Source organism: Urocampus carinirostris, chromosome 17, assembly GCF_059441175.1.
Source record: "Urocampus carinirostris isolate Australia breed hairy pipefish chromosome 17, RoL_Ucar_1.0, whole genome shotgun sequence".
In the NCBI taxonomy this organism is placed as follows: domain Eukaryota; kingdom Metazoa; phylum Chordata; class Actinopteri; order Syngnathiformes; family Syngnathidae; genus Urocampus; species Urocampus carinirostris.
Window position 1 is genome coordinate 18,946,663 of NC_142365.1, and position 23,041 is coordinate 18,969,703.

Sequence of the window (23,041 nt, forward strand, 5' to 3'; positions counted from 1 at the left end):
GCCAGACTTAAGCCCAGACTCCTGCCGGACTCCCTCAAACGCTTGTTACTTCCATCTTCCTTTATCCTTGCGAGACATGGACTCTGACGGGAAAGCATGAAAAAAAAATCCAGCCAATGGAGATGCCATGCTACAGGGAACTTCTAGGTGTCAGATACATAGCTGATGTGACAAACGAAATACCCTTAGAGGGCTCATTGGATCCTACCGAAAACTCTTGATGAAAACTGCAGTGGTATGGTCACGTTACAAGATCATCAGGACAGGCTGAGATCATTCCCCAGGACACAGTCCAAGTGGGCAGAAGAAGAACTGGGCCAACAACATCAAGGAATAGACTGGTGCCAATTTTACCATGACCTAAACTCAGGCCAGCAACTGTTATCAGTGGAAAAAGTTGTCCAGTGTTGCATCCTCAGTGGTGCCTCGATGACCAAGGTGGTTAATGGATCCGTGAACCGTGAACTGATTCCGTTATGATTGCTCACAAATTTTTCAGCTATCTTTTAAACATAGCCTTGGAAAAAATCTATCAAATTATCTATATACCCCCTGGTGGTAGGTGGCTTGAGTCAAGAACACATTCACAATTACCAAACATTCATTCCTCTTGGGAAAATATACACAATTGAAATTGACTTCAGAAGAAAGTAATTTTTTGAGCTCTAATAGATATCATGTTTTGCACTTTTTGGGAAAAAACAAAACAAAAAAGGAACAATGATTTTATGAGAAATAATCTTGGATCAGATAAAATGAGCTCCTAAGAATAGCATCCATCCATTGTCTGCTCCACTTATCCTCATTAGGGTCACGGGGGTTGCTGGAGCCATCCCTCTTATCCTCTGGGAGTGGGCAGGAATACATTTAAAAAAATGAATCACGTATTCTATTCCTGTACTCAACACAAACACAGGGCACACAACACGTTAGGGCGCGGGTTCCCTCTGCTGCGGCCGCCTTAAAAAACACAGACAAGCATACAAGTGTGCGTAATGGAAATTATAGCGGGAGCAAAACTGAGTTTGGTAGTTTTTATTACAAAGTAAAACACAAAAATAAGAAATTGTCGACATTTGTTTTTCAGCTTCCTCCACTTGCGAGCCATCGTTTTTTTTCCTTCAATTTTTTTGTGGCTGCTCTGTTTCCATGTTGTCCCGCGTAGAGCGTAAATCAACACATCATGGCAGACGAAAACACGTAAAGCAATCAATGCAGGGAAAGTGAGGTTTTGGACTTAATTAATATTTTGGGGGACAATTCTGTTTGGCCTCCGGTAGCAAAATAACTTGTAAATTTCTAGATATGCTAGTGTTAGCATCCATGGGTACTTCCGCAAACAATGGACGAATTGCGTGTGACGTCACCCGTCCTCTTCTGCACAAGCGGGACATGGTGGTGTTAACACAGGAGACACACAGAAGTCCAAGGAGAGCACACCCAAGTTGCATTTAGTTGGGAATGAGAATGATTCCACAAAAACAATGGATTTCACCCCAAATTGTTGTAAGTCTTATGTAAGACTCAAACCTGTGACCTCTCAGTCTCGGAACGAGCGCCCGACTCTAAGGCCGTCGATCTTGTTTACATCCGCCGCTCTATATCACACACAGGGCGCACTACACGATAGAGCAAGTCAGTTTGAAGAAAATCTTGTCATGATTTGCCCAATGCCCTCACCTGTGCTCGCTCGTTTGGCTCCAGCTGCTGCTCGTTTCCTGATTGGTTCCCCTTCCATTTAAACTCAACACTCTCATTCACTCCTTGTCAGTCTGTCAGCGAACCTCCACACATGCAAGGCAAGCACTTTTTGACTCCGTCCGTCCCGTCTATCCTGTATCCTACTCGTCAGCCCCTGGCTTCACGATCGTCTCCGGCTACCTGACTCGATTTCTTCCTCTGACCCCGCTCCGATCTCCCGTCATGGCTGCTCAACTCGTATCCGCCCTCCAACCTCGCTCCGATATCGTGGGCTTCCTGCTTCTCCTGCCCAGAGATCACAGAATCGCTGGCGTTGGTTTTCCTGACTTCTCCGCTTCCGCAATAAAGCTTGATGTGAAACGTTACACATTTGGGTCCAACGTCTTTTCTGCCCCTGACAAATCTGAGATTTATGTACGCCTCATGGTTGTGAAAATATGGTAGTATCATTGTCTAAAAGCATCACTTTATTGATGTTGTTGATTTCATTACTCCAGTACATTCATGCCTTAACAAAAATAGTTTGTAGCAACAGAATCAATTATTTCACTTTGTCATGTACAATACTGTTCAAAAGTCATCCTGACAATTTTATGTTTTCCATGAAAAAACCACACAAATTTATGAAATGACTTGTTTATCAAATGTCTGTTCTTTTTACCCATATGAATATCTTTCTTTTGTTGCCCAGTCTCAGATATGGCTTTTTTTTTGCTACTCTGCCTTAAAGGCCAGCACCTCAGAGTCGCCGCTTCACTGTAGATGTTGGCACTAGTGTTTTGCAGCTACTAATTAATGATAGCTAGTTGAGGACCTGCAATGAGTCTATTTCTCAAACTTGATGTTCTAATGTACTTTTTCTCTTGCTTGGTTGCGCATGCTTCTGTTTTTACTCTCGTTAGAGCATTTTTTTCGTGCAGTTCTCTGAAGGAAGTAGTACACACTGTTGTGGGAGATCTTCAGTTTGTTGACAATTTCTCAAATCAAACAGCCTTAATTTCTGTGAACAAGAATAAATAGTCATGTTTTGCAAGAAAGTCATCTTTTTCTGGCCATTCTGAAAGTTTAATCACATCCACAAATGTGACGCTCCAGATACTCGACTAGCTAAATAAGGTCTGTTTTATAGCTTCTCTAACCAGCTCAACCGTTTTTGGGTATGCCAGCATCATTGTACAAAGTTTTTCCAAGCAAACCTTTTAACACAATTAGCAAACAAAATGTACTATTGGAACCCTGGAGTGCTGGTTTCCAAAAATGTACCTCTGTAGGGTAGATGTTGCATTAGAAAGCATATATTTTCAGCTAAAATAGTCATCTACAACAGTAACAATGAATGGGGTGTATTTCTAATTAGTTTCATGTCATTTTTCCTGAAAATATGCAGTGCTTTTCTTTAAAAATAAGGACTTGGTGGTGTTCATCAGGGTTCAGTACTTGGCCCCCTTCTTTTCAGCATTTACATGCTTCCATTAGGTAATCTTATTCGCAAGTATAATATCAGTTTCCATTGCGACACAGATGACACTCAACTATATTTTTTGATGGAGAAATCTGCCACACTGAACTGTGGAAATTTGGAGGCCTGCCTCACTGAGATAAAAGAATGGATGTCACTCAACTTCTTGCACCTTAACTCTGAAAAGACCGAAATGTTAGTTATTGGTCCATTTATATGCCGTGACTTGTTCTCAAAAACTGTTCTGACCATTGAAAAATGTAATATCACCTAAAGTGAAAATTTAGGTGTCATATTTGACCCCAATCTGTCCTTTCAAACACACGTTAAGAATATTACTAGAACAGCTTTTTTCCATCTTTGCAACATTGTTAAAATTCGCCCTATGCTGTCTCAGTCGGATGCCGAGATTACAATTCATGCGTTTGTTACCTCCCATCTCGATTACTGTAATGCACAACTCTCCGGTCTCCCGAAGTCTAAAATCAAGAGCCTTCAGCTGGTACAAAATGCTGCAGCGAGGCTTTTAACTAAGACAAGAAAGTTTGATCACATTACCCCCGATTTTAGCTAACCTGCATTGCCTCCCTGTTAGATTAAGATGCAATTTTAAGGTTCTGTTGGTAGTATACAAAATCACGCATGGACTTGCTCCCTCATATCTTTCAGATTTAATTTCGCCCTATGTTCCGGTCCGGAGCCTTCGCTCTGAAAATGCTGGTCTACTCGTGATCCCAAAAGCTAAGAAGAGATCCGCAGGTTCGAGAGCGTTCTCCATTCGGGCCCCAGTGCTGTGGATTGCTCTTCCCCCTGAGATTTGATCTGCAACCTCAGTGGAAATGTTTGAATATAAGCTTAAAACACACTTCTATTATATAGCATATGAATAAACCTATTTTTTATGTTGACAATATCTGTGTATTGTTTGTTATTGCAACATCCATGGCAGCCTGGTCGACCTGGAAGGGGATTACATCATGTGGGGTCCCTTCTCAAGGTTCTTCATTTTCCTCATGTTGAGGTTTTAGAGTTTTTCCCAGACTTTGGAAGTGAGGGATGGGAGTCCAAGGCCCCTGTCAGAATATCAAAATTGAGTGCAAGTCCAGCCCACAGTAACGATGGATTAATTTATTACTAATTGATTGAACTATCTTCCCATTTTTAGTTTGTTTATTTTGTGTAGATTAAGTTAATATCTGAAAAGAGTGGAATGCTCTTCCCCCTGAGATTCGATCTGCAACCTCAGTGGAAATGTTTAAATCTAAGCTTAAAACACACTTCTACTCTATAGCATATGAATAATATGCTTTTATGTTGATTTTATGTTGATAATATGTGTATTATTTGCCCTTATGTAGGTTTTAGATGAGGGGATGATGTCATAATAGTCTGTAGTTTGCAATAGTCTTTGATCTATTCAGCCCTTTGAGACTCTTTGTGATTAGGGGCTATACAAAGAAACATGACTTGACTTGAATCAAAGATTTTTTTGTGAAAACCCCAGCCCAACCTCACCCTGGCATGATTATTGACGTGACTCAGCTGTGCCCGCTCATTTGGCGCCAACCGCCACGGGTTCTGATTGGCTCCCTGTCACCATTTGAACCCAGTCCTGTCCGTCCACTGTTGTCAGTCCATCTGCGAACCTCAGTATATACTAGGCAAGCCTTTTTCGACCCTGACTCCCACCTGTCCCGTTTTTGCTCCCGTCTGTCTCCGGCTACGACCTGTTTTGCTCGTGACCTTGTCTGTTCTCCCGTCCTGGGTTACTACCTCTTCATGTCCACTACGTCTACTCTCCCGTTCTGGCTTACGACTCATTTACAAACCCGACCACGCCTTGCTCTCCCAGTCCCGGCTACCGACCAGTTTTTCCATCCACTTCCGTGTTCGGATCCCAGTCCGTATCAGAGAGCAACTTGCTTCTTGCGTCCAGCTAACACCGGATCGTGGGCGCAGCCCTTCCTCTTTCTTCCAATAAAACTTGCGGTAAACGTCATGCAATTGGGTCCTGTTTCCGTTCTGGTCCTGACAATTTTCTGTACAGTCAGTTGTTTTAATGGCTTGCAACCACAGGTGCGTTTAAAAAAGGCTGCTCCCTCTTAGAATCCCAAAAGCAAATGTGTTCCTTAAAATTACCAATCAGGCACCTGTACACAAAACTGGGTATGTTGTCCTTTTAAAGTGCTACTCTAAAACCCAACTCAACATACAAATCTTATACCTGTCAACCTCCACGGCTCCATGCCCTTACAAAATGTTGTATTTTCCCTTACAAAATACAAAATACAAAATAATCTTAACCATAATTTTTTTTTTGGGGTCCTGACACACCCGGACTAGAGTTTCATCGTCCCCCAAGACATTGAGTTTAAGACCTCTGATCCAAACAAAAAAATAAGTCTATAAGTATCTCTATTTTTTGCAAAACAGAAAACACAAAGACACCACCTAAAATATGCATTTTGTCAGGCAGAACAACATGTGTCATTGAAGTCTTCGCCTTGGGTGTTTTATCGATCGGCAAAGCCTGATGCGTATCTGTGCGGTGGGGGAGAACGTTCACATCTTTGTGTCGGATGAGCAGATGGAGAACGCAGCCGCTCTCTTGTTATAAGTATTATTTGCAAAAGTGTGGCATGAGTGTGCCATTGCGAATGGGAACCTGAGAGGAGTCATCTCACCCCCCTGACGGACCTCTATTAGAAAGGCCAGCGTCTGCTTCTTCCAGGGCTCACCAAGAGCAGCTTGAAAACCTTTTCCCCAAGGACGCACGAAGGAAAACGGGGGAGTTCCTGCAAACCTGACCCCAAAACTGACTCTCTGGGGAAAAATCAGCCATCCCTCGCTATCTGATTGCATGTGTGTAGCTTGTGCATGCGAATGTGAATGTATGTATGTAATCTGCATGATTGGTAGATCTCATTAAAGTGCTTGACAATTACAAAGTGCTAAAAGAGGCCCATGGAACCCCAGTAAGCAGATTGGGAGTCAATGGGGGCCACCAAATGTCTAGGATGTGCTTTGTCAGGCAAATCAGCGACTGAGCATAAAAAGCATCAAAATACTGTATCTTATTGCTTAATTCATTCCAGGATTGTGCTTGTAGCTCGAATTGCTCATGTAACAAGCAAATTTTCCCAATATGAAGAACAGTTATTAAAAATGAATTTGTTCTCTAGAAAGCATCCAAGTGAAACCTAAGGAACTATAAAAACACAGCTCCCTGATCACTAGAAATATATTAAATTAGTAATTAAATATAAAAGGAACTACCGTAATAAAATCAATAAAATGATATTAACAAAATAAGAAGTGAGTTAATTATACTTAAAATGGAGACAGCTGCCATAACAAAGGTGTGTGTGTGGCGCGGAGGAATGGGGAGTGGACGCTCCATCGTCATTGTGACTTTCTAGTAAACTTTTTTTCACTGGTTGACTGAGTTTGTTAAACCATACTTCAAAAAATATCCTTAATAACATACTTATATGAACCTTACTCATACATTCCATACAATTTATAGCACTGAAGCAACATACCAACAAATTCAAATTACGAACGATCGTCCAGGACCTATCAAAAAAACAGTGCCAGAAAACATCCAAAAATTGTTCACTCGGAAAGAGGGAAATTATAACTTAAGGGGCTGTAGTAAATTCAAAATCCCAACGGTGAGAACTACCAGGAAAAGTATGTGTGTGTCCGCATGTGGAGCCAAACTTTGGAACAATTTACAAGACGAGATCAAACAATGAATGAAAACTTTTATTTCGAACATAAAAATAAAAACAGGACAAAAACAATGAGTCAACAACAGAACACGTGTTCAAATTTAAATACAAAAAACATTACTGGCAGAATACAGAGATGAACAAAATGGGTTATGAGTGATACTAGAGATTGAAAATACTGCGTTTACAACTATAGATAACCTTGTTGTTACTGTGACTATTATTCTATCATAACTGTTATTATTGCTATAGTTGTTATTATCATTGGTGTCACAATATTTAGTGACTAGTAGCATTATCACATTGATAGATGGGTCCTACGATGATTAATGTATAAAATATGTGACTATTGTTATCATAATTATTGATATCCGACTTATGTAATATTTATATATGTGAGATTTTGTCATATTTAGACACAAAAGAGAAGGTATCTGTAAAATGTATTTAATAGGGAAGATGAAGGTCTAGGGAAAGTAAGTGTCTGCTTCTTATTACCCCTTTTCGAACATGTTATGTTCACAATATTTTTGTTGTAGAGTCATCGTTTTTGTCCTGTTTTTATTTTATAATGTTCAAAATAAAGTTTTTATTCATTCATTCATTTCAAATGTATATGGATGCCGCTTCTGAACGCTCTCAGCTTGAAAAAGGTAGGAGACCCCTGCACAATATAATACATGCTCTGCTTTTAAAAATATTTTATCAATTTTATATTTTATAAATATTTAGATTATGAATACATACCAAACACTAAATTGCCCTGATATATTGTCTCGCGGATATTTTTACAACTTCAATTAGAATGAAGGGTTTCTAAATAACAAAACACAAAACAACCCCACACAATAAAATGGTCGTATATCTGAATTACTGCCCCCTACCTAGTACAAGAGTGTGCAGTGGAAGTGAACTGTTAGACTATAGGCAGCAGATGTATAATTCCTCTTTTGAGACAGAGACCCCCCCGTGGCCCCAATTCTACCTTTCCTGGTCCCTAAACCAGACACTGCAGCAGCAGCTTCTGCAGCAGATGGGGGATGAAAGGAGAAGCAGGGAGTGGAGGGCCCCATGCAAACTGTGGGCGGGCGGACCTTATGCAAACTGCACACATAACAACTGAAAAAAAGAAAGGGCACACAGGTCAAATCTGGCAATAGAAGGAGGGAGAAAACTTGCAGGAGCACAAATCAATATGTATGTTTGCCTCTTTTATACGGGAGGCCTCTCACTCTGGGTGTCTTTCTTCCAGATGTCAACTATTCCAATGGGTTTTAGTTCTTGTCGGAGTCCACTGTATCTATCCGGGTATAACGCACATTTTTTTGTACCCCAAAAATATCTCAAATTTTGCGTGCATATTATAGAAAAGGTTTCATGGAAGTACATTATTGTATTCGATTATTGATTGATTAGTCAAAACATATCACTGACCACATTTTCTAAAAATTGGATGCAATGGGATTTGAAACTGGATCACGGCAGTGAGAGAAGCGACTGTTATCCAATAGAGCACTAAGGTTACTGATAACATGAAAAATTGTTCAATTTTATCTCGTCATCACAGTATTATTACTTGGTGCTATGTTGTTGAATACGTAGCAATTAAAATCATGTACAAACGCTCCCTTACTTACGACCATTCGACTTAAAGGTTTTCGGGATGTCAAAAAATATCCGGACGTTGCTGTAAGTTAGATTTTGTATTGTGTCTACCTTTTCCCGAGTAGAGGACAGTACTGTAGCGCTTCTTTCCGTTGCGTAGCGCTGTGAGAAGTTACCCAGCATCCACCCCGAAGAAGAAATCTGGCTTCTACTTCCTGGCTCGTGTGTGATCATAACAACGTGTACTGTATCGCTTTTGTTGTTTAACATCTCTTGCATCCATTCAATATGGTTGGTGTAAAGTGTCAAGAAGTGGCGAGCCGTTTCTTTTGAAATGAAAGTGGAATAAGAAAGCTTGATGTGGTTGAGACAATGGTCGGAACGCTTTTTTTTTGGCTACTTTTTACCACGGAGCAGGACCTCTTGAAACGCATCTTCCAAAAGTAAGTTAAACTCAACTTTATATATCTTTATAGAGCATATTATTTAATGAAGTGTTTGTTTTTCAGTACAAAACAATACAGGTTACTTATACAAGCCTTAAACATACTTCAATGAACCTTACACATACATTCCATACAAAACATAGCAATTAGGCAACTTACGAACAAATTCAAATTACAAACGGTCGCCCGGAACCTATCTCGTTTGTAAGTAGAGCAGCGTCTGTGTTGACAATGTAAACTATGAACAGAATACCAAAATAAAACTTACAATGTGTTTGTATAAAGTATGATTCAATCTTAATAAATTGTTTGAATTACAACCCCACATATTCAGCAAAGTACCGTGAAAATAGTGTGATGATGGGATAAAATCAAATGCCCTTTCCTCGTGTCAAGGCACCCCCAATAAATACTAACAAAATCAATAAACATCTGATTTCATGGGATCTGCTGGCCAAATTTGGTACTGCACCCCCGACAACTCCAAGAAGCCAAATACAATATTTTAATGGCCCGGTCACACCGAGCCCTTTTGCTTGTACGGTATACGCAAAAAATGAGGCAAACTTTATTCATTTCTGTGGGGCATCGTACCAAACGACCCATGGTCCGGTACGCGGCCCAGTGGTTGCTTACCACTGCACTAGTGCCATCATTTTATGTAAAATAGATACAAATTTCTCAACCTATAAGTGTCACGGTTGCCATGGCGCCCAATTGGCCTCGCCCGTGTGACGCCAGCTGCGCCGCGTTGACAGATTGGCTTTCCGTCTATTTAAGCTCAGTGCTCTCACTCTTCTTGTGTCAGTCCGTCAACGAACCTCTGCCCCGCACGATGTGGGTTTTGACTCGGTCGTGTTTCCTGTTGGCATTTCCTGTCCGGTATTGTTCCTGTTTATTATTGTCCTGTTTAATATCGGTTTCCAGTTTCGTTCCCGTCTATTTTTGTCCTGTTCACTATTCTCTTCAGTTTTCGTTCCCGTCTAGTTGGTCCCGTTTTTTTTCAATATCCTGTTTCATTAGCAATCCTGTCTGTCCCGTCCTGTCCGGTATTGACCCCATCCGTCCGATATCTACTCGGCAGTTGGTTTCGATCTCGTCGGCCTCTGGCTCCCTATCGATTCACGCCAGACTGCTGCCTAACGTACATAACGCACCATTTCCCGTAAAATAAAAGGTTTGTGTGAGAAACGTCACACGTTTGGGTCCTGATCCGGTTCCAGTTCATGACAACAAGTATGTTTGTATGATAGTTCGTGTATTATTGTTTTTTATTTAAATCAATAAAACACACTTCTATTCTATAGCTTATGAATGACCTGTATTTCATGTCGACAATATCTGTGTATTATTTGTTAGGAAGGGGGGATTACCTCAAGGTTTCTTCATTTTCCTCATGTTGAGGTTTTTGAGTTTTTCCTTGCCCTCATGTAGGTTTTAGATCAGGGGATGGTGTCATAATAGTCGGTAGTCTGTAATAGTCCGTGGTCTGTGCATCCCTTTAAGTCTCTTCGTAATAAAGGGCGTCACAAATAAACATGACATGACTTGATTATTAAGGTTTCTTTTAATGAAGGATTTTTTTACCACTAGGAAGTGCTAAATAATACTCAATGTCCCTTTGAGCTGTGTTTAAGGGCTTCCTACAAAGTTCGAGCAAAAGACCTTTTCAAGGGTGAACATAAAAGCCCCACCCCGCTGCTTTTTGCCTTGCAGCTAAATGTGAAGCCGCACTATAGTTTTGCACTTCTGTCCAGCTGCCACACGCCGGCTCGAATATGGCAGCTGTTTAAATAGCGAAGACAACAGGGGAATGTGCAAAATGCAAATTGAATTATGGCCTATTCAGGTTCCTTTTCTTACTGTGTCTACTTGAAAGTGCTGAATTCTCATTTGAAAAACAGTGCACGTGTTAATGATACTGTAATTTAAATCGACACGTTCAAAGGGGTGCTTTTATTTCAATTCATTTTTTTTTATGACAGCAACGTTTTCGAGCATAAAGTGTACAAACATTAATACTTCAAGTTGAAAAATCTGCTGAAATTTCCTCACCATAAACAGCACCTATCTAAACCACACCCAATACATTTTTTAAGGAAAAAACATTTTGCTCATCAGCTATTTAGGGCCTCGCAACCACTAGGGGACCCCCAAGAGTGGTTAAATTTTTTTGGTCCCCATTGTCACTTTGTGTCCACTCGAAAATATTTCTACAGAAATACAACAAAAATACTACACAGTAACGACAAAACTAAATATCAAATATAGTGCTTAAAAACAAGGACCTCACATATTACTTTATTTTCATTCTGACAATAAAAAACAGAATATAATTACTACAAAAATACTATAACAGTTATGCTGTATTACCAAATACTACTCCAGAATTATTTACTCCAAAAGTACGACAGTAATATTACAAAATACTAAAGAAATATGACAAAATACTACTATGGAAATACTACAAAAATAATACTGAAATAAGGTTTTGGAAATACATCAATTATACTTCTACTGAAATACTAAAAATACATAAATACCTAATACTATAATACAAAAACTACTAGAGAAATACTACTACAAAAATAATACTGCAAGAGGTTTACATCAGAAATACTGCAAATTAAACCTATAACGATACTACAAAAATTCTCCTATGGAAATATCCAAAAAATCAAACTACAGTAACACTGAACTACAACGATACTATAGGTATACTTCATTTATACCACAAACATTCTTGTAGGGAAATACTACAAAATGCTAAAAAATAAAAAAGTTACAGTAATCCTATAAAACTATTATAATCATAATACTACTGCAATAATACAAAAATACTACGAAAATACTACAGATATACAACCAAAAAAAATCAACTTTCGAAATACAACAATAGTACTACAGAAATACTAAAAAAAGACTATTATGGAAATACTACATAAAAATGACTACAAAAATACTACAAAATAGTATAAAAATAAAACTACACTAACACTACAAAAAAACTAGAGAACTTCAATAAATATTCGACTTCAGAAATTAAAAAAAAAAACAAAAACAAAAACCCTACAGTAATACTTCAAAACTAACTAACAAATGAAGTTTTTAAAACAAGGACCTAATATTTTACTATTATTGTGGTCATTTCAAAACCAATTTGATGAAACTAATTTATTTTAAAAGAAGTATAAAATGTCACATGCGGCCCCCGACTCCAAATAGTTGCCCACCCATGGAGTAGAACAGGAATGAGTTCTAGTATGGATGCAAATGATCAAGTAATAGGGAGCCCCAAATCTAATTTTGCTTAGGGCCCCATGAAGGCTTGGGCCAGTCCTGGTGTAATGCAACCAAAAACAAGCGCTACAAAGTACAAGGGAGAATGCTGTCTACATGGACTCAAAGTGTAAAACCACATCATTTTTCTTGACCAGCCTTTCACAAGGGTAACCCTCATTCAAAATTGAGTTAGAAATATTAGGTGAAAGGATAATTTATATAAAGTATTCAAATTTGATTTGAAGCACATTATAGTATATAATTGATCATTTTACCAAATTATCAAATGAAATCATTTATTTTAATTAGCAAATAATGGTTTGTTTTTCTCTGTTTCAACAAAGATTTGTAAGAAAAAGGCATGATAGAAACAATAGTACGTCTTTCATCAAGGCTATGGGCAGAACAGGCATGTCAGCATTCACGACAGACAGGATCTGAGACATTGCATAGAAAAACCAAATAACTCCTTTTCTTCTTTTTGACTATGTAAGTCACAATGGCCGAAAACCTAACCTATACGAGTTTGGGCCAGGTTTTTTTCTCTCTGGAGAAAATTCCTCGATTCCTTGGATTATTAGAAACCTTGGTGAGCTACAGCAGATTAAGAATGCAGCCGGGATCAGATTAATCATAGAGCTTCACATCAAGGTCGTGGTGGGAATCGGAGTATTCCATTGATATCGACTGTGAACTTTGAGAAACCAGAGATAACGAGGAAGTTATGATTCCCTGAAGTGGAAAACATTGAAATTGGGTTTTCTTTGCCATTTTGATTAACTAACTTGTCCCCATTTTAATTGTCGTTGAAATTTGATGTCTATTTAATTCTAACATTGTCAGAACCAGAACAGGAGGAGGACCCAGATGCGTACCGTTTCTCACACAAGCTTTATTTTACGGGAATGGGTCAGTCATGCACGTTAACACAAACGCCAGCGATTCGGTGATCGCTGGGCGGAAGAAGTAAGGCAGAAGTTCGGCGTGGAAAAACAGGAAGCCAGAGGCCGACAAGACAATACCAAATGCACAAGCAGATACCAGACAGACGGGGTCAATAACGGACAGGACGAGACAGACAGGATCGATACCGGAAACTTGAGACTGGCGAAAGATATCCGACGGGATGAGACAGGCGGGATCGATACCGGATATTGTAGCAAGGTATCAGACAGGACGAGACAGACGGGGTCGATACCATACACTGGAGACTGGAGTCCGATATCAAACAGGACGAGATAGACGGGAACAATACCCAATACTGGAGATTGTAGCGAAGTATCAGACAGGACGAGACAAACGGGAACGATACCGGACAGGATACACAAGCAGGACACTGGACAGAGTTGAAACACAAGTCTTGCAGGTGCAGAAGTTTGTTGACGGACTGACAAAGGGTAAGTGAGAGCTCTGAGATCAAATAGGGGGGAAGACAATCAGTCAACGAGCCGCTGCTGGCGCCAAACGGGCTGGGCCAATTGGGGGCAATGGGCAACTGTGACAAATACAAACCAGATTTTGGTCGATTCTAAGAAATAAACATAAATGTAAATTTTGTGACTAGCTTATCAACCAAAACCCGACTTAACTTGGTCATCAAACTGAAAAAGAAATAAAACAGGCTTAGTAAACCAAGATTAACCAAACTAGTATTTCTTATCTAGAACCTTAAACCAAATAGGAGTCTTTTACTGTAAATAATGTTGAATGTTGTTTATTTACTCGTTCATTGTTTATAAAACTGATGTCTTTTGCTAAAATTAATTTTGACTTTGGTTTTTCTTCTATTAATCTTACCACTCATCAAACCTAGAACTAGTTCATTAGCTTTCCTTCCCTCTGCCTAAGCTACACATGGTTTTGGGGTTTTGAGAGTACCTGTAGCAGCAAGATGGCGACAATTATGTCATCTCCCCTAAGGTGACCAATTTTTGCTTCACGGCAGGAGTGTCAAACCCATTTTTACTCGGGGGACAACATGATAGAAAAAACATTCTCTCGGGGGCTGGACTAGTAGATTAGAAAAAAAGAACAAAGAGAGAAACAAATAAGAGAAAGAGAAAGGGAGAGAAAAAGAAAGGGTGTGGGATATAGATAGATAGATAGATAGATAGATAGATAGATAGATAGATAGATAGATAGATACTTTGTTCATCCCCGAAGGGAAATTGATATGGATATAGAGAAAGGGAGAGAGAGTGAGAGAGAGAGAGAGAGAGAGAGAGAGAGAGAGACAAGAGAGAGAGAGAGAATGTGAGAAACAAAAGGGATAAAAAGAGAAATAGTGAGAGAGGGGGAAAGAAAGAGAGAGAAAGTAAGAAATCCAAAAAGAAACAGAAACAGAGGAGAGAAAACAAGAAGGGGGAAAGAGAGAAGGGGTTAGCAACAGAGAAAGAGAGAATAGAGAGGATAAGGAAAAAAGGAAGAGAGAGCAAAAGAAGGTAAAAAGACACAGAGAGAGAATGTGACAAAGAGGAACAAAGAAAGAGAAAAAGAGAAACAGAGAGTGTGAAAGAGAGAGAGACAGAGAGTAAGAGAAAAACGGAGGGAGAGAGAGAGAGAGAGAGAGAGAGAGAGAGAGAGAGAGAGAGAGAGAGAGAGAGAGAGAGAGAGAGAGAGAGAGAGAGAGAGAGAGAGAGAGAGAGAGAGAGAGAGAAAGAAATACAAGTACAGTTTTTGTGAGAGGCACCTGGCTTTGGCAACATCAAGTGGACATATTTCAACTCACAGCTCGTTTTTCTCCTGCGCTTCCCCCAGCGTTGTCTCGCGGGCTGGATTCAATCCCTTAGCGGGTCTGATCCGGCCCACGGGCCGCCTGCTTGACACCCCTGCTTTACACGAAAGAGTTAAGAAAGATGTTAAAAGGAGTGTTTTTGTTGTTTATTTGGTAAATTAAAGAAACTTGTTTTACACAAATGATCTCACTCTACACTGTCTGGCTATGAGTAAATAGGTGCCGTGTTATGTTTGCAAGGTTGATTATCCCATAATAGGGACGATTAATAACGAGGGTAGCAACTGGCTGAGTTTAAAAGGTATGTTAATAATCCAAACAAAAGTGTTTACCAAACACCCTCAAATGTAAATAGGTGCGTTCAAAATATGGTGCTGACCTACTAAAGATAACGTTCGAGGGGGTGAAGCTTCTCCAGGGCAGACTCCAGCTGGTCCTTTTGTTTTCCTTTCTGGAATCCTGCCACGCCATGCAACTGCAAAGTGTCTTCAAGGTTCAACCGTCCCTATTCAGAAACGTCAGAGGTTCGAAATAAAAACACCCCATACTTGACTCAATTCGAGTTAGGCGTTCTTAAAATGAAAGTCAGGTGGATTCATTGATTCCCATTTCAGATCTAAGTTGACCAAGATCTGGTTTTATTGTGTAGGGATGTGGTGCGTTTTTTGAGGTGTCCTCAAAAGTTGAAAGTGGAATATTTTCTCTATTTAAGTCAAATGACCTCACTCTACACAGTCTGTAAGCAAGTCAAGTCATGCTTATTTGTGACACCCTTAATCACAATGAGTCCCAAAGAGCTGCAAAGAACACAGAATATAATTTAAAAAAAAAAAATCCAAAAGTTTTAAAGAATTCAATTATTTTTAATTATTATTATTTATGCCAACTATCTTTTTTATCACAATCTTTTATGACATATTTATTCTGGAGTTTAATCTCGTAAACAATGTTTGATGAATGACACGGAAGACAATTGTAACTCTAATTATTTATTTTCTACATGAGAAGAAAAGTACCTAAACAAGGTTTTGTGCTAATGGGGCAAGAGGTTTTCTTGTGTGAGTGTCCATCTATTATCTGCACCGCTTATCCTCAGTAGGGTCGCGGTGGTGCTGGAGCCCATCCCAGCTATCTTCAGGCAGAAGAAACCGGAATGCCCGGAGGAAACCCCCGCAAACACAGGGAGAACATGCAAACCACACAGGAGGTTTGATCTCATGACCTCAGAACTGTACCACACACGCGCAAACCACTGCGCCGCCGTGCTGCCAAAAGTAGTGGAGATGCCGGGGATTGAACCCGGGACTTCATACATGCGAAGCATGCGCTCTACTACTGAGCTACATCCCCTCTTTTTGTGTGAGTGTTTGTGTGAAATATACATAAACCCATAGAGGACAAAGTATTTTCAGATTTACGGTAACACTGAAAATGCTACCAAAAAAGAAGGCTGGCCTCCTTCAACATCTGCAAAAAGCTCCTGAAAATATTCTATGAGACAGTAGTGGCCAGCGCCCTCTTCTATGCGGCAGCGTATTGGGGAGGCAGCGTCAAGAAGAAGGATGCCTCTCGTCTCAATAAACTGGCTAGGAAAGCGAGCTCTGTTGTGGGCAAAGAGCTGGACAGCCTAACAACAGTAGCTGAGAGACGAGCACTGAAAAAGCTGAGGTCAATCATGGACAATCCATCGCATCCACTACACAGCATTATCTCCAGACAGAAGAGCAGTTTCAGCGACAGACTGCTGTCACTGTCTTGTACTACGGACAGACTGAAGAGATCTTTTCTTCCTCATGCCATGAGGCTCTTTAACTCCACCCGGCAGAGTAAAGGCCCACATTAAACCACACCACCTACATTGGATATTACCGAATCTTACTGCAATATGTATTCTGTGTAGCACTATTTAGTTACTCTATATAACACGCTACAGTGGGCATTTGCACGTCACACTGGGTATTTGTATATTGCATTCTTTTGGCTTTATTATTGTACTGTTCTCAGCTCAGGGATGCTGCTGGAAATGTGAATTTCCCTTCGGGGATGAATAAAGTATCTATCTATCTATCTAAAAAATTAAGTACGTGACTGTGACAAAGTCATGTTTATTTGTGACACCCTTAATCACAAAGAGTCTCAAAGTGCTGCACAGACCACAGATTACTGCAAACCACAGACTATTATTACACCATCCCCTGATCTAAAACCTACAAGATGGCAGGGAAAAACTTAAAAACCTCAATGTGAGGAAAATGAAGAAACCTTCAGAAGGGACCACACGTGAGCTTATTTTCCCTTCCAGGTCAAAATGGATGTTGCAATAACAAATAATACACAGATAGTTTTAGGATTATTTAAAATGTTTGGTTCAACAAAAAAACAATGCAATATGTTAATTTCTATTACATTTGATTTGAAAACAGTTAAAATTCAGAATCAGTTCAACTCATTTTGTTCTCTTGAGGTGTATTTGAGTAGTTTGTCACTGTACTCGTGTCTGCCACTTGTGGCATTAAGCATAACTGCTTTAGTGTGTGTTAACATTCCACAACTGAGTTCAAACAGCCCTTATGTTTTCCCCCACTGCACTTAACTGCTTTTATCATACTTTTAGGAAAGCTGTTTGGGGAAGAAACACATCAGGAAAAAAATGGTGGGTCATGGGGGCAGAGTGTGTTTTCATGCTCGTCCCCAAGTTTTTTGGTGGGGTGGCACGAAAATGGTGAAAGTAAGAAAATGCCTGTTTCAAGTACAGATGCTGCCCTACTTGAATTTGTTCTTAAGTTGCTTCAGAGCTATATTTTGTATGTTTAAGGTTCATATAAGTATGTTTAATGCTTGTATAAGTAACCTGTATTGTTTGGTACTGAAAAATAAACATTTCATAAAATAATATGCTCCATAGAGATAATTAAAGTTAAGTCTAACTTACTATTGGAAGATGGGCTTCAAGAGGTAGGCGCCTTCTTCCTCCGTGGTAAAAAGTGGCTGAAAAAAAGCGATCCAATATTCTCAACCGCATCAATCTTTCTTATTCCACTTCCATTTTAAAAGAAACGACTCGCCTCTTCTTTACACTTTACATTACCATATTGAATGGATGCACAAGATATTAAACAATAAAAACATCAAAGTTCTTAGAGCGCTAGAGATACAGGACTGTATACATAGTATGTTTATACACTAACAAGGAAGTGGAAGCCGGATTTCTTCTTCGGGTGCCGGGTGACCACTCACAGCGCCACCACACGCCGGTAGCGGCAAAAAGAAGCTCTTTAGTACGGTCCTGTACTCGGAAAAAGGTGCACACAATGCAAAATCTAACCAACAACAGTGTCCGGCTATTTTTCGACATCCCGAATTTTTTTTCGGATCCACCGTTTTTCGTAAGTCGAATGGTCCTAAGTAGGGGGGTGTCTGTCGGTCCAAACGCTGACCCAAAACCCCCAAAAGATGAAAAAAAATCGTTTATACAAGCACATCTAAGAATGCACGTACTTGCACGAGCATCATAAACGGGCTTTCTTAGGCTGCAATGATAACACGAGCCAGGAGGTGGCGGGAGTGACTAAAAAGGTTCCAAATTCTATACAGCATCTTTAGGAATGACAGAAATTGTTCAGACCATAATCTTGTCTTGATAAAATTCCCGGCAACTGCCAAAAAAGAGCTCAGTGTTACTGTTATGTGCTCATTTCTCATGTTATTATCACGCTTTAAATCAAATATGAGTGTGCAGTGAGGTATTTTATTCGGCCTTTATAACAATAATAATATTGAATTTGTTTTCTTTAATTGTATCAACTATACAAGCGTCTTAGTGTTTTCACCATTCCTGTGGACTTATATGTTCCCCCTTGTTTGATGTTTTTTGATCATCTCAAATTGAGTAAATTTGATGACATTTGTTTTAAAGGAAAAAAAAATATTTGCGTGACCAATCTCGTGTTGCCCATTTTGGCTCTAATTCTGAGCGTTTTAGTATCAGTGGGGACAAAACTGAGATGCTGAAAGAATAGTTTATGTTGTTTATTTGGTAAATAAAACTAAATTTACTCTAAATACCTTTGTTTTCATTCTACACAGTATGGTTTGCTGTGAGTAAATAGGTGCAGTGTTGTGTCAGTAAGGTTCGTCATTGCTTAATAATGGGGATTCATAATGAAGTGATTGGCTCAGGATTACATGTTTGTTTTTTTCAGAATGTTATATATATATATATATATATATATATATATATATATATGCACACCCGCGATCAAAATTAGAGGACAACTCATACAAAATTAAATAACTTTTAAATAATACCCTCTTCACTGCTCAACAGTTTAAGGACAATTTGTTGTGTCTATACCACCCTCCTACAACAATCTTTCACAAAATGAATAAGGTATTTCAACAAAAAAAAAAAAAGCATTTTGCTTAAAATGCACTGATCAAAATTAGGGAACACTTATCATTTTGCTAATTTCCTTGATTAGCTGCCAACCCCTATTTAACTGGCACTCTAACTGCCAGTTTCACTGGCTTTCCAAGATGGTGGGCTGTTCTAAAGTAACTGGAAGCCTCCGGCAGCAGGTTCTCCAAAAGAAAACGTAAGGGATAACCCTATATGCCATAGCAGGACAAGTCGATTTGTTCCAATACTGGCATTTCAAGAATATCAAAATTTATAAAATTACAAACTCATTCAAGTCGCCCAAGAAGGCTTGGAGTCTTATGCGATAATCATATGGTCCAGAGTTCACTTCAGTGATGGAAGGAAATCTAATTTATTTGGGTCTGATGGGAAGCATTATGTTTGCGGACACATTGGAAAAAGACTGAACCCAAAGTGTGTAAAAAGCGAGCGTACGGTGGAGGAGGAAGTGTCATGGTTTGGGGCATGTTTTTTGCAGCAGGAGTCAAGCTTCTTGTACAGCTACATGGCCGAGTGAATATAAATGTATATCAGAACCTTCTTCAACAGCACATGGTTCTTTCCATGTGTTCATCGCCTGATCAGCCTGCAGTCTTCATGTAGGACAATGCTCCATGTCACACAGCAAATCGGGTAAAGAATTTCCTTGAAAGTAAAAACATTGAATCATAGCATGACCTGCCCAGAGTCCTTATTTCAAACCAATAGAGAACTTATGGGAAATCCTTGGTGACAAAGTTATGGTCAAGAAACCCACTGCAATCACCCAACTGTGGAGGAGGCTGGAAGAAGAATGGACCAAAATCACACCAGAGCAGTGTAAGAGACCAGTGCTATCCTGTGGCCGAAGATGTACTGAAGTCATTCACAGCAGAGGCCTGTTCATTTCTTAACACATTTCTGACTTTTTTAAACTTTAGATTTTTTTCCATGCCAAAGTAATTGTTGTTTTCTGAATTTGATCAGTGGGTTTTCCAATTTATTTATTGGGTGAAAGGCATTTAGTTATTTTGTGAAAAAAGGGGGTTGAAGTACCATGATATCGACACAACAAAATGTCCTTAAACTGTCGAGCAGTGAAGATGGCATTATTTTGAAAGTATCATTTTGTTTTGTAAGTTATTCTCTAAATTTTATCTCCACTGTAGTTATATTAGTAAATAAAATCAGAAAAAAACAACACAACAGTAAAGATGAGATCTGTACATTTAATTTTGAATCCGTTTTTACTGGTACTTTGCCTGCATGGTAATTCTTAACGATAGTTTTGCAGTCTAGCTCAAAAGCAAACAATCCAGAATATTCTGAACGTTTGAATAAGGTGTGTTAAAGAAGCAAAATCTCTAAAATACAAAGAATAGGGGCACTTGCACTGACACAAGGATACACTGCCTTCTACTTTCAAAGTAACTACCACAGCGCTCTCTTGTGGCCTTTAAAGGCAGTAGAACAGGGGTCTCACACTCAATTGAGTTGAGGCCGCTGAAGCTAGGGTCCGAGAGAGGTTATGTCGAATGCGGTTCTCCACAAAATATGTGCTAGTAAACATGTTTCCACTATTCTTAAAGGGACAGTGTTTCATATTTGTCCACTAGATGTTGCTGGAATGTGTAGTGCAACAAATATGAGTCCAAGGACGACTACCAACTACAGGGACTGAAAGTGAGCAAAAAAAGCACCCTTTTTCTTCACATTTTTACCCAGCTTTTCTCAAAGATAAAAAGAAAGGAAAATTATTTTAAGGAATAGAAAATAGGGAAGAAAAAGAGGCAAAAAAGGAAAACGGAATATGAAGAAAAGTAGCGGAAACAGTAGAAAAAACAACTAAAAAGTAGGAAAAAAGGAAAGAAAAGGATTAAAGAGAAAAAAAAGACAAAAAAGAAAATATGCAATTTTCTCTCTTTTTGTTTCTTATTCTTATTTTTCCTTTTACCCCGCATTTTTTGTTTCTTGGGTTTTACTTTTGTCATTTTTCTCTCTTTATTTTTTTATTTCTATTCTTTTTGAAAGTAATAAAGGTGCATTTTCAGTTTTCTTCCATTGTGCTTTTAGCACTTGTTGTCAGTGGCAGGACAATACATTCGACATCCAGTGGAAAAAAATAATACACTGTCCCTGTAACTTTCTCATTAAGGCGGGGATCTCAAACTATCATGCTGGGGGCCGCATTTGGCCCAGGGCCGAGAGTTCGAGACTCCTGGAGTAGAACATGCGCCTAATGCAAATGCTCTTCTAATGGAAAAATACAAAAACATCTTTCAATTATGACTTTGCAATAACGGTACACATATTACCTACAATGGAAAAAACACCAGAGTAATTTACATATGATTTATTCCACATTTTCAAGGAAACTTTTATTTTACCAATCTTCTAAAATGTACAATACATCGGGGGGTGTAAAAATAAGCATAGCTTTAAGATATTAGGACCATATAATGGCCAGGCGCTGAAAACTACTGAAGGGAACAGTAAGAATAATTTTCATTCTCTTTACACTGATGGAAGGGAACATGAGCATACAGAACAGGCAGAATTTGACAATTCAAATTCAATGACCCACTCCTCAATTTCAACAATAAAACAAGGCTTTAAAAAAAAGGTGGTAGTTTTTACAATGCAGTGACAAACATCACTCTCAGTAGCATAAAGAAAAATACATTGGATCCACTCAGGCTTTCAACACTTTTGGTGTCCATATTTTCAAAATTAAAAACTGGGACACTACTACTAAAGAAATCAAATATCGTGCATTAGAAATTCTTACCTGTTAATTTGGTGACCCGCGGATGATTGATTTCTTTAGCCAAAGCTATAAGGAATTTAAAATTACAATTCAAAGCAATTCAACAATACACTCATTATCCTTCAAGTGGTACCGCATTGAAAGATGAGGAATTTGCCACTTGAAAAGCTAATGCTTTGACTCAAGAGTACGTTTACATGCAGGCAATAGTCTGATTCAAATTGGATTAATGTCGGTATTCTGGTTATGTAAAGCGATGTAAACACAGACACCCATTTAAGTCTTAATCGGACCGTGTGTTGTTCAATTGAAAGAGTTTTGCAAATACTTTCCAATGAGTCATTTCAATTCTGATGGCAATGACTATGTATAGCCATCAGAATTATCGGTTTGCCTGTGCGCATTACTACAAAGCACTGTGGAGTAATACTACAGAGACAAATGATGCACGCCAACTCCTGATTTGTTAGGACAAATCAAGCAATTCAGATTTAATAATAATAATAATAATTTCCTTGTATTGTCATTCTGTGTAACAATGTACACAGAACGAAATGTCGATCGCACCTGACCCATTTAGAGTGCGTCATCCATTCCTACTTCACAAGAACAAAGTGCAACACTAACGAAGAAGATAAAATTGCGAGTATGCACATGAGGCATCATCCATCCATTATCTGCACCGCTTATCCTCAATAGGGTTGCGGGGGGTGCTGGAGCCCATCCCAGCTATCCTTGCGCAGTGGCCATCCAGTTGCAGGGCACACAGAGACTGAGAACTCACTTGCTCATTCACACCTAGGGACAATTTACATTGGCCAATTAACCTGACATGCATGTTTTGGGAATGTGGGAGCAAACCGGAGTTCCCGGAGGAAACTCACGCAAGCACGGGGAGAACATGCAAACTGTGC

General features: G+C 39.2%; 1 non-coding gene across 1 annotated transcript; it reads right to left on the reverse strand.

The window, feature by feature from the left end:
• Nucleotides 1–16,239: 16,239 nt before the first annotated feature.
• Nucleotides 16,240–16,311, reverse strand: trnaa-cgc (transfer RNA alanine (anticodon CGC)). The gene has a single exon. It is a non-coding gene; the product is annotated as a tRNA-Ala (tRNA).
• Between the last annotated feature and the right edge of the window lie 6,730 nt (nt 16,312–23,041).